Source organism: Cynara cardunculus (genome assembly GCF_001531365.2).
Source record: "Cynara cardunculus var. scolymus isolate 2C chromosome LG 2, CcrdV1, whole genome shotgun sequence".
NCBI classification, from domain to species: domain Eukaryota; kingdom Viridiplantae; phylum Streptophyta; class Magnoliopsida; order Asterales; family Asteraceae; genus Cynara; species Cynara cardunculus.
Window position 1 is genome coordinate 11,096,222 of NC_037529.1, and position 10,643 is coordinate 11,106,864.

The 10,643-nt window shown below is 32.8% G+C and overlaps 1 long non-coding RNA gene across 1 annotated transcript; it reads right to left on the bottom strand.

Moving 5' to 3' along the window:
- Positions 1–853: 853 nt before the first annotated feature.
- Positions 854–1,700, bottom strand: LOC112508095. Its single transcript, XR_003068606.1, has 2 exons — positions 1,630–1,700; positions 854–1,321 (listed from the first exon to the last, which is right to left on the bottom strand). It is a non-coding gene; the product is annotated as an uncharacterized LOC112508095 (long non-coding RNA).
- Between the last annotated feature and the right edge of the window lie 8,943 nt (positions 1,701–10,643).

Consider the following 10,643-nt stretch of genomic DNA (forward strand, 5'->3'; position numbering starts at 1 on the left):
TATGTAAAGCAGGGGTAGTTATGGAATAAAAAAATTGAAAATGAAAGACTACCTTGCACTTCATTAAGATGGAAGAAAGATGATATGGATATATCTTGCACTCCAAGTGAAGAATGGGCATTCTCATTTCTCAATCATCTTGCTTTCTTTATTTCTTATTAATAATCATTCCCTTAATTACTAATAAATATTAATCAATTGATAAAAATTAGATTGAAAAAAATGTATTACATTCCATTAAAAGATTTAAGGTATCTTCGGTTTGCAGGATTGAACTGGATTTGAAATTGAATTCCGTTCTAATCTTGTGTTTTTCTTCCCCGAACTTAACATCCCTAATTATTAGCCAGTGTAAATGTAACAACCCAAAAATCTAAGACAAAGGTAGGTACGTTAAAGTACCATAATGGTCCCAAAGTATGACAAGTCAAAGATAAATAATGGATCTCAATAATTTGCAGCAGATAAACACATCCATAACTCAGAATTATTTAAATTTTTTGTAACTAAGCTTCGTCTTCTAATTCAAGTCATCTCTAGACCTTCTCACATCTTCCATTTGTCCTTGGAAGAACTTTATACAAAACATTTGTCTAAAAATGATTTAAGTTTATAAACGATGGTTAGACCAAAAGGGCTAGTGAATTCCCAATAACTTGCATGGGAAAACATTTCATAAAAGTAACAATTCGCCATAACGACCCAAAATATCCAAGTGTTCGATGAATTACAAAAGCCACAGGCTTAGCATAGTGTTCATAGACCACTGTCGCTCAATTGTGATGTCATAACCACGGCTCAAGAAGAAGCCTATCCAGTGTGCTCATAAAACAAATTCAAGGCACATGATTAAATACTCCCAAGGGATTCCACTATCTCAAGGTACACTAATCTTACTGTACATGCCCAAACAAGTAACGACAAACATTATCACATGTGATAAATAATGCTTTAACGAGTAATCATTTAAATGCCACGTTATAAAAACCATAATCAGAGCTTTTAAAAACAATAGTAAACAGTTCCACAATTAGAAAAGGGCAAGGGAACTCACTTGGTGCTCGACTCACCACCACACGTCCTAACGGCTACTAAAGCTAAAACCCAATACCTGAATTAAACGAATTTATTAAACCCTCTGGAATGCATCCTTGATCCTACATCGAACAAAGGAGCGAACCAAACCGAACCACACACGAAACAATAGGTTGTGCGTCAAGTCGTACCAGGCATTGTTTGCATCAGTTCGTCCATTGCCTGCACAACTTTAATTTTCACTCTAAACTCACAATCAACAACCATTCTCATGCTCAAATGATACCTAAAATCAAGAATCTCAATTAAAAACATTTCCAATCCATCCCATTCACTTAAATCACAAATTGATCAACTCAAACTCATCATCAAAACCAAGAATCTATGCTCTAGATTAGAAACCCTTATTTTCCCTTAATGAATTCATCAACAAAATGGCATTCTCAGGATAAATCTCATGAAGAACATTAATCCAACCCTCAATACATACATATATTAATAATTTCAACCAAAATCCCTCAAAATAGAAAAACTCACAACAAGAAATCAAAAAGTCCATTAGAGGAGATTACTAGCTTGAAAGAGGATGTTTACCTTAAAGAAGAAGACTTCCTTTCACCCCAAAACCTTTGATTCTCCACGAATTTCCTGAAGAAAGCTTGATGTTCTCCCAAAATTCTCCTTCCTTCTATTCTCTCGAATGTGGCTGATTCCAAATGAGCAAGGGAAGGATTTGTTCTCCCGGATCTTCTATTTACAAAGTTAGTCCCTGAAAAGCAAGGAAGTTTACAATTACACCCCTCACTACAACAAAATTGAGTTTTTAGGACACCTCCAATCTTTAAGTGTCCCAATAGATCTCTTTATAAGACTTAATTTATAGAACCAAAATATAAAGTGTTCTATCTAAAGGTGTTGTAATAAGTTTATATGACGTTTTTGGGCTTCTTAACAAGTTTTTTATGATATTTTTAATACAAAGTGTCAAATTAGCAACTTTATAGGACACTTTTGAGAAAATGTCCTATAAACTCATTTTTTTATAGGACAATTTTTCAAAAAGTGTCATATAAAGTTGATAATAGGATACTTTATATTAAAAGTGTCCTAAAAAACTTATTACGACGTCAAAAAACGTCATATAAACTTATTACAACACCTTTAAATAAGACACTTTATTTTTTTGGTCATATAAACTAAGTCCTATAAAGAGGTCTATTAGGACACTTAGAATTTAAGAGTGTCATATAAACCCGATTTTGTTGTAGTGCCTGAACCTTTATAAGGTTTAAGTTAGAGGGTTTAGGTTATTACAGTAATTTTTTAAAATTTCCCTTGGCCCCTTCTAAGCTCCTATTCTTTTTAGCCGTCCACTACTCTATTAGTTCAAGGTCATCCCATAAAAAATAAAAGGTTAGGATACTAACTCTAATTCTTGTCATCTCATATTCTTATTTACAACTCTCAATGAATTATCAATTCATATATCAATTAAACTCTAATTTTTCCAACTCTCAAGTCTGAAATTAGTAGTCACCTTATTTTTCTTATTTTGTTTGCTATAAACCAATTGACTTGAAGGTATTAACAAGATGATTATAATGATAAAATTTGTTTGTTATAAAGTAATTGCTTGCATGCTAAAAACGTGTAGTACCAAATAGCAAAATATGCAGTGACTGTGAAATAGTCATCACTTGTGGGATAAGGGTTTATGACATTTTGAAGATATAGACTAGATGTGTAACATCCTATTTTAAAATATTAGATACAAATATTTGGATGTTTGAAAGTTTGGGGTAGAATTGTGTTAAAGTGAAATCCAAGGGGGTTATTGTGTCAACCTCTTAATCTAGTGATAATATAAAAAGGGATAAAAAAAATTAGAAGAATTTTGGAGAGAGATCAGGAGAAGTAAGGAGAAGACGATGAAAGACTTAGGGGCTGTTTGTTTGGCTCTTAATGGTGACATTAAGAGCCAACCTCTAAATCGGTAAGAGGTAAGGAGTGTTTGGCAAAAAAAATCAAGCCTCTTAATGGTTACATAAGCCTCTTAACCATTTTGTGTCCAACCCTTCACTAAACCATTCAGATTTATTTTTCCAAGTTTGCCCCTCTATACAGCCCGCCCTTCACATCGCCTCCCACCCCCCACGATCGTTGGTCTCCGTCTTCCCCCTCCCCGATCATCGCTCTTCCGGTTTCCATCTCCGGTCGCTCTTCCGGTCGCCGTCTCCGGTCTTCCAGCAGGTCGTATTTCCTCGCTTCCTACCGTATTTTCTCGTATTTCTGTCGCCGTCTCCATTTCAGTCATAAGGTTCCTTTTTCTTTCTTTCTTCTTCTTCTTCATGTGTGGTGAATGATTGTCTTTGATGTAGGCTTGATCCTATTTGCAACTAATTGATGTTCTAGACTTTTGGTTGATCATGATTGACCTAATTCACAACCTTGACTGGGATTTGATAGGACAATTGTAACAGGATTACAGATTATTGATGATTTAACTAGGGTTTATAACTTAGTGATATATGTGCATTGATGATTGCTTATTAGGCAGAGGGACCAGAAGGGGATCTAGATGAAGTTACACACAGGGTTTATTTTGATGTTGASATTGGTGGAAAGCCCATGGGTATGTTCAATTGTCTGCACTCTTTGTATATACATTGTTAAATTGGCGATTGTCTGCACTCTTTTCTTCTTTGCTGTTCTTGCTGTCTCTACTTCCTTATCAGACTGCTCAATAACAACCCTCCTTTCTTTTGTAMWTMTGGTTTTAATTCTAAACATTCCCTTCTGCCTCACTGCTTTGGCTTTCACACTTGCACCAGTATCATGCTCTTCCCTCTCCTGTTCAACTTGCTGGTTGCTATTTTCAGGGGTATTGGGCTATGTGGTTCCATGTTTTTCTGCACAAATGTATTAGCAGCGCTATGCACAATGGGTTGGGTGGATTGTGGTGATTATGGTGGTGATGTAATAGGTTCATCATGGGTATTAGAGGGTTTTTCTATAGGTATGGTAGTTGTTCTTGGTGGGTTTAAGGATGTAAGGCCTAAGGCAAAGTCTAATTCATGGATTGAGACAGTGGGTGGTAAAGGGGTTGTGATCTCAACAGGGTTAGGTTCAAAAGTATTGGTTTCCATGGGTTCAGGGACTGGGTTAGTAGTTTTAGGTTTTGGTTCAGTGTTTGTGGTTTCAACAGGTTTGATAATGATTAGGTTAAYAGGAGGAGTTTCCAGTGGTTCTGGGGAAGGATTAACAGGCTCATCAAAGGTTGGCTTCGTAGCAGTTTGTTCAACAGAGGTTGGTTTAACAAGTGTGGTTTCAAAGTGGCTATGGCTAACAGGGAGCTTGGTGAACTTATGAGCTATGGMYATCTTGTGACATTCTATTACCTCATCTATGGTCCCTTGATTCTTGTTTTGATCTTTACCTATTTGATCTGCAAGGAATATGAGTGTTTGATACGTTTGTATTTGATTAATATGAAAACTTGCTTTGAACAATTAATGTTATGTTTGTTTGGATTAATATGAAATATGTAGTTACATTTACAAAGTAATTGTTTTATTCAGATATCTGCCAAACARTTATATTTCATTCAGTACTAAATCATACAGAGGGTTAAAATGGTAATTTGCTATCATTCAGAGAACATTTACCAAACAACCATATTTCATTCAGCACTTAACCATTCTGACCCTCTTAACCATTCTGCACAAAATCATTCAGCAACTGCCAAACAGCCCCTTATAAGGCTTCACATCTCGAATTCTTGGCATCTAATCGTCAAATGAAGGTAAACGATTTATGTTTAAGTTTGATTTCTTGATATATTTGATGTTTAAGTTAGTATTGGCTTCGATTTTTGGGTTTTTTGGACTCAAATCGAGTTTTAGCAGCTGTCATGAGAGGGCAGCCGTGTATGTGTGTAATTTCTGTGATAAACCCATCTTCTTATGATGTATATTTAGCTCCAATTGAGTCTCAATATGTTAAAGATAATAATTAAGTATTATGTTAGAATTTAATGATTATCTTAATTATATTTTAGATTTTTTATATTTAAAATGAAAATTTTATCTTGTATTTGATTATGTTTATCTGCAGTTAGTTACACGAATTCAGATATAAAGCTTTAATAAGTTGTACTTACGCAAAATCTAATTGTAATCTTGAGCTTTAAGTAATATGCATTAATAAACAGTACTTTACATATAAAAAATGGTTTTTAAAAGTTTTTGTCAAATGCTTTATAATATAATATAGATAAGAAATATTGATAATTTAGATTGTGTATATCAAATTATTATTTTTTTTGTTTTAACGTACTTCACACGTCGCGTTCTTTTGTATTTTTGTTTTAATACTTGATTTATTTCCCCAAAAAGTCTGTCGTAAGTTGCAACCAATCTCGTTACCAAACATCCAACTCCATTTGGGCTTGGTCAACGTCAACTTTCCAACCATCATAACCACTTAGACTTGGTCTTTATCACTTTCTGCGTAACCGGTTTTGGTTGGATCCAATTTTTTATTACAATTCATTGCAAAGGGTAAATTTGGTATTATATATTTCACATAATAAATTCATTTAAAAATAGGAAAAAAAAATTATTATTTTGACCGACCAAATTTACCTCTTAACCATTTTTCTTTTAATTTTTTAACAAAGTCGTTTTCCATACTGAAATGGTGCCATGTGGCCTTGTAAACATGCACCAACAACCTGATCATGTGTAGCACCTTCACAAGTCTTGAGTAGGGGTGCTCAAAAACTCGATCAACTCAATCCATGTGAATTAACACAACCCGAAGCAACCCGATGTCTAGTCGAGTTGTAAAATTTTCAAACCGTAGGTATTGAGTTGATATTGGGTTACTATTATTTGAACTCAACTCAACCCAATTAATCCGATATCCATTTATTTCTTGAATTTAATATGATTGTTGAATTTCTATTAATATATAGACTAGACAATTACATTATCGCGTACACTATTCATATACACATCTTTTCAATCTATTCACATCTCTATATAACTCATTCGTATATATGTTCAGTAACTGTAAACATATATACGTAAATTGAGAAAATTAACTGAATGTGATATACGTAAGAAGTATGGATAAGTTGTATCAAATGATTGATGATGAAAAAGAAATTATGAGCAGAGAAATAATATATTCAAGGTTACAAGAATATTTTAATGTATCAAAGTATCAACCCGACCACCCACCTGTACGGTTTGGGTTGGGTTAAGATTTTTCAAACCGCAAATATTGAGTTGGGTTGTTCAAATGTCTTCAACCCGATCAACCCAACCCATGAACACCTCTAGTCTTGAGGATGACACCTTCGCAAGTGTAGCCCCTCTGCAAGTATTGAGTTAAAAAAGAAAAAGAAAATATATAATGAAGTCAAACTCCAAAAAACCTTAATGAGATGTTCGGTTCGTTGGAAGCAGACATAATTTAAATAAATTATGGTCCATTCTATTGATCGAGTAACGTTCATGTGTTTTGCTCATTTTTTGAGTTTTAGTAAGGAATTCAAATTCTACATACGGTGGAATGTAAATTCTTTGAATTCTGATAAAGAATTCAATTTCTTTCGTATCATCTTTTAAATAAAGTTATTATACTATTATGTTTACCCTATTCCATTCCACACAATGGTTGATGGCGTCACCGCTATCACTGCCACTACCGTCGTCACCGCCACTGCTGCGTCGGCAACCATCATCGTTACCACTGTCGCCCTCATCTCAACACCACCATCGTCACCAAAGTCATAGCCACCACCAGGTCCATCAACACCACCACCATTATTATTATTATTATTATTATTATTATTATTATTATATTCAACAAATCAACACCCAAATCGCCGGCACACCCCAAGGCCACCTGTCAAATTTGATACACATTTATACTTTTACTAATTATATATGCTTCAACATATTTTAATCAAATTGTTTGATACAAAATGTTGACGTCAAACATGAATTCCATACAAAGAGTGATTTGATGAAGATCTAAACATCTGAATCTTTATTTTTGGTTTATTAGAAGGGTACTCGCATAATGCAGCGAGATACAACTTAATTTTAATATATATATTTTTTAATCTCAATTGATGTTATAACATGGTTTTATGTAATTTTGAAAAAACGAATTTTTGAATAAAATATAAATTTGAAGATATCATAAAAATTTGACAAAATTATATCGATATTAGTATCAAATTAACTATTTAAAATTCCTCATTTTTTGTTTTTTATAATTTAATTTGAGTTTAATAACAAATTAATTTATATTTGGTTTAGTAATATAATTTTCTTATAAAGATAATAGTTAATTATTTTATTAAAACTCGAGAAATATCCTAATTATATTTTAGATTTTTTATATTTTAAAATGAAATGTTTATCATTATCTGATTATGTTTATCCGCAGTTAGTTACCCGAATTCAAACATGGAGCTTTAATAAGTTGTACTTATGCATAATTTACTTGTAATCTTGAACTTTAAGTAATATGCATCAATATATAGTACTTCATGCATAAAAAATGATTTTTAAGAGTTTTTGTCAAATGCTTTATAATATAGTATATATATTAGACTTAAAACTTAAAAGTGTATTACAATCAAATTTAAGGGCCGTTTACCTAAATGTTTACCCAGTAAGCGTTTATCTTTAAGAGTCAACACTATAACTTATTTTATCGGATAAGATTGTAGTACATCAAAACATATCATATGCAACAATTTACCTAGTACGCGCTTACACGAGTAAGAGTCGTCACCCTCACTTACCAGGTAAGACTCTCTATCCTCATCATCGCTCTTACCGGGTAAGACTCTCTATCTTTATCATCGCTCTTACAGGGTAAGATTATTGGCCCTTGCCATGTTCATCCGGTGAGAAAAATTGCCCAATAAGCATTTATCGGGTAAACGTTTAATAAACGGTCCCTTAGTCTCGACTCTAAAGTTGAGAATTCAAACCGCTTGTTCTATTTTCTATCATTTTCGGTTTTATTTTTACAGTTTTGTGTGCACTACAACAAAACTGTATTTATAGGAAAACGTCTAAATATTATAATAGACTGTTTTATATGATCAAACAATGGTACATCATATATAACTGCATTGCAATGGTTTTATGACTTTTTTGGCGTTTTAACATGGTTTTTATGACACTTTTAAAATAAAGTGTCGTCTTAGTTTTTTTTACACGATACTTTTGAGAAATGTCGTCTAAACACAGTTTTCGTGAAACATTTTTTTTTTGAATAAAGCCACATAAGAAATTTAATAATTTGTTTTATTTCAAAAGTATCCTAAAAACTTGTTAAGATACTAAAAGAACATTCTACAAACTTATTGTAACACTTTTACATAAATAACACAGTTATTTACTGATATAAAAATAAAATCCTATAAAATAGTTTATTAGAATACTTTGAACATTTTTAGTTTATTATAAACCCAATTTTGTTTTAGTTGTGATTTTTAAAGACGAAGAGAGTCATCAATTGGTCATAAATATAATGCCGTATTGATAGAGCACAACATTTATATTGTATCTGAACTTTTTTTTTCCAGTTAGTTATTAATTAGTTTCATAAAAGTCAAACTTGGAGTTTTAGAAAAATAGTATGTATATAGTATTAAATTGAAAGCGTGATTTAAAAAAAAACAAAGTTGGGTAATTGTTTTATAATAAAGTAAAGATATTAGTACGAACATAGTCAATTACAAAAATTATCAAACGAGAACGCCTATGATTTATGAGAACGAGAAAACAATATATAAACCAAGATGTGGAAGGGTAAAATTGGAAATTGAAGTGGTGCCATTCAAATAACAAGATCACAAACCTTCGATCATATCGATTAGGGCTGAAATATTAGATGATTATCGATCATCATACCTCAGGGTGGGATCTACTTAGCTCGTTTGGTTTGGAAGATTAAGTGGCTCATGAGGCGTGGGTGTGTGGCTTGTTCGAGCGTTGTTCCATTAAGCTGGTCGAGTTGTTGACCTAAACCATATTAGGTTGGATTTAGCCCAACTTGGAAAGTCAAAAGATCTGGCCCAACTCGGCTTGGGCTTGCCAAACCTTTGGACGAGCCCGTCGAGACCCGAAACGACATTGTATTTTAGGACCTCTTGAGTGATATTTTATCACTTGTTTTTAGTGCTTTTTGCATTCTGGTTATACTTACCATATCTTCTAGAATTTGTATGTTTAAATGAATATTAATAATGTTGAAACTTGATGTAGGTTTTTTATACGTTTAATTTGAATTTAGGTTTTTTTATACGTTTAATTTGAATTTAGGTTTTTTTATACGTTTAATTTGAATTTACATATAGCTTTGTATATTCTGTTGTTGCTGAAATGTAATGACTTATATAAGATGTATTTGTAGAAAGGGGGTTGAAACAAACACAACTAATTTTCATTTTTAATTCTATACATTTTATTAAAATAAAGAATTACAGATTTGTTGCAGAAGCTGAGAAGGTAAGACCTGATTCTAAACGATTTGATTGATGACAAATTTGCTAACAACTAAAAGAGTGACATAAGGTACTTTTCAGATCTAAAGTACTTAGATAGTCCTTCAGATTATGATACCGATTTTGGCTAAGAAACTATCACTTGGAAGTTCTTTTAAAATAGGTGAATTGCAATATATGACAAAGATGACTTTTTGTAGCCACCATTGCATTAAATGTTGCTTGTTAACTTTAACGCGTGTCTTTATCTGATTTCCTGATCCATGTATGTTTGTACTCTTCATTTCAGTCTTTGAAGATGATGTAAAGACTTGTTAATCCAACCCATCTTTCTGTATGGAGAAGGAACAATAAAGGTAGTATGATACTATTAGAATAATATTTTAGAACTTACTTTGGTTGACATGCTAAACATGTTTCTATACCAGGATGAAAATTGAAAGAGTTGGTGAGCCAAACTTATTGGATAAGTTTGCACTCCAAAATCCAGCTTGCTAGTAATAGTATTTGTCAGACTATTATTTGACTTTATCTTGTATTGATCTTATTTCAGCTAGATGACAAACCAATCAACTTTGGTGACTATCTTTACCCCACTTCAATCAGTCTTCAATTTTGTTTAATGTTTTTATATTCTTGGATTAATATAGATAGTTACAAGACTTTTACAAAGTAAAATCTCGTCTTATCTATTTTGAAATATAAGCTATAGATCGAATTTCAGCTTTAGACCAATTATGAAGTAGGGACATCGGATGCTAAACATAACATAGAATAATTGTGGGTTCTTGAGAGTCAAGATTGGACGACCTTTTAATGAGTCAATCGGATTCTTCCATTCGGATGGAGAATTATCAAATCTGAATGATCCCAACATATTATCTAAGCTACAGATCCGAAGGTGACTAAGGGGCCGTTTACTAAACGCTTACCCGGTAAGTACTTACCGGGTAATTTTCCTCACCGGATAAACATGGCAAGAGCCAAGAATCTTACCCGGTAAGAACGATGATAAGGATGGAGAGTCTTACTCGGTAAGTGAGGGTGACGACTCTTACCCGGGTAAGCGCTT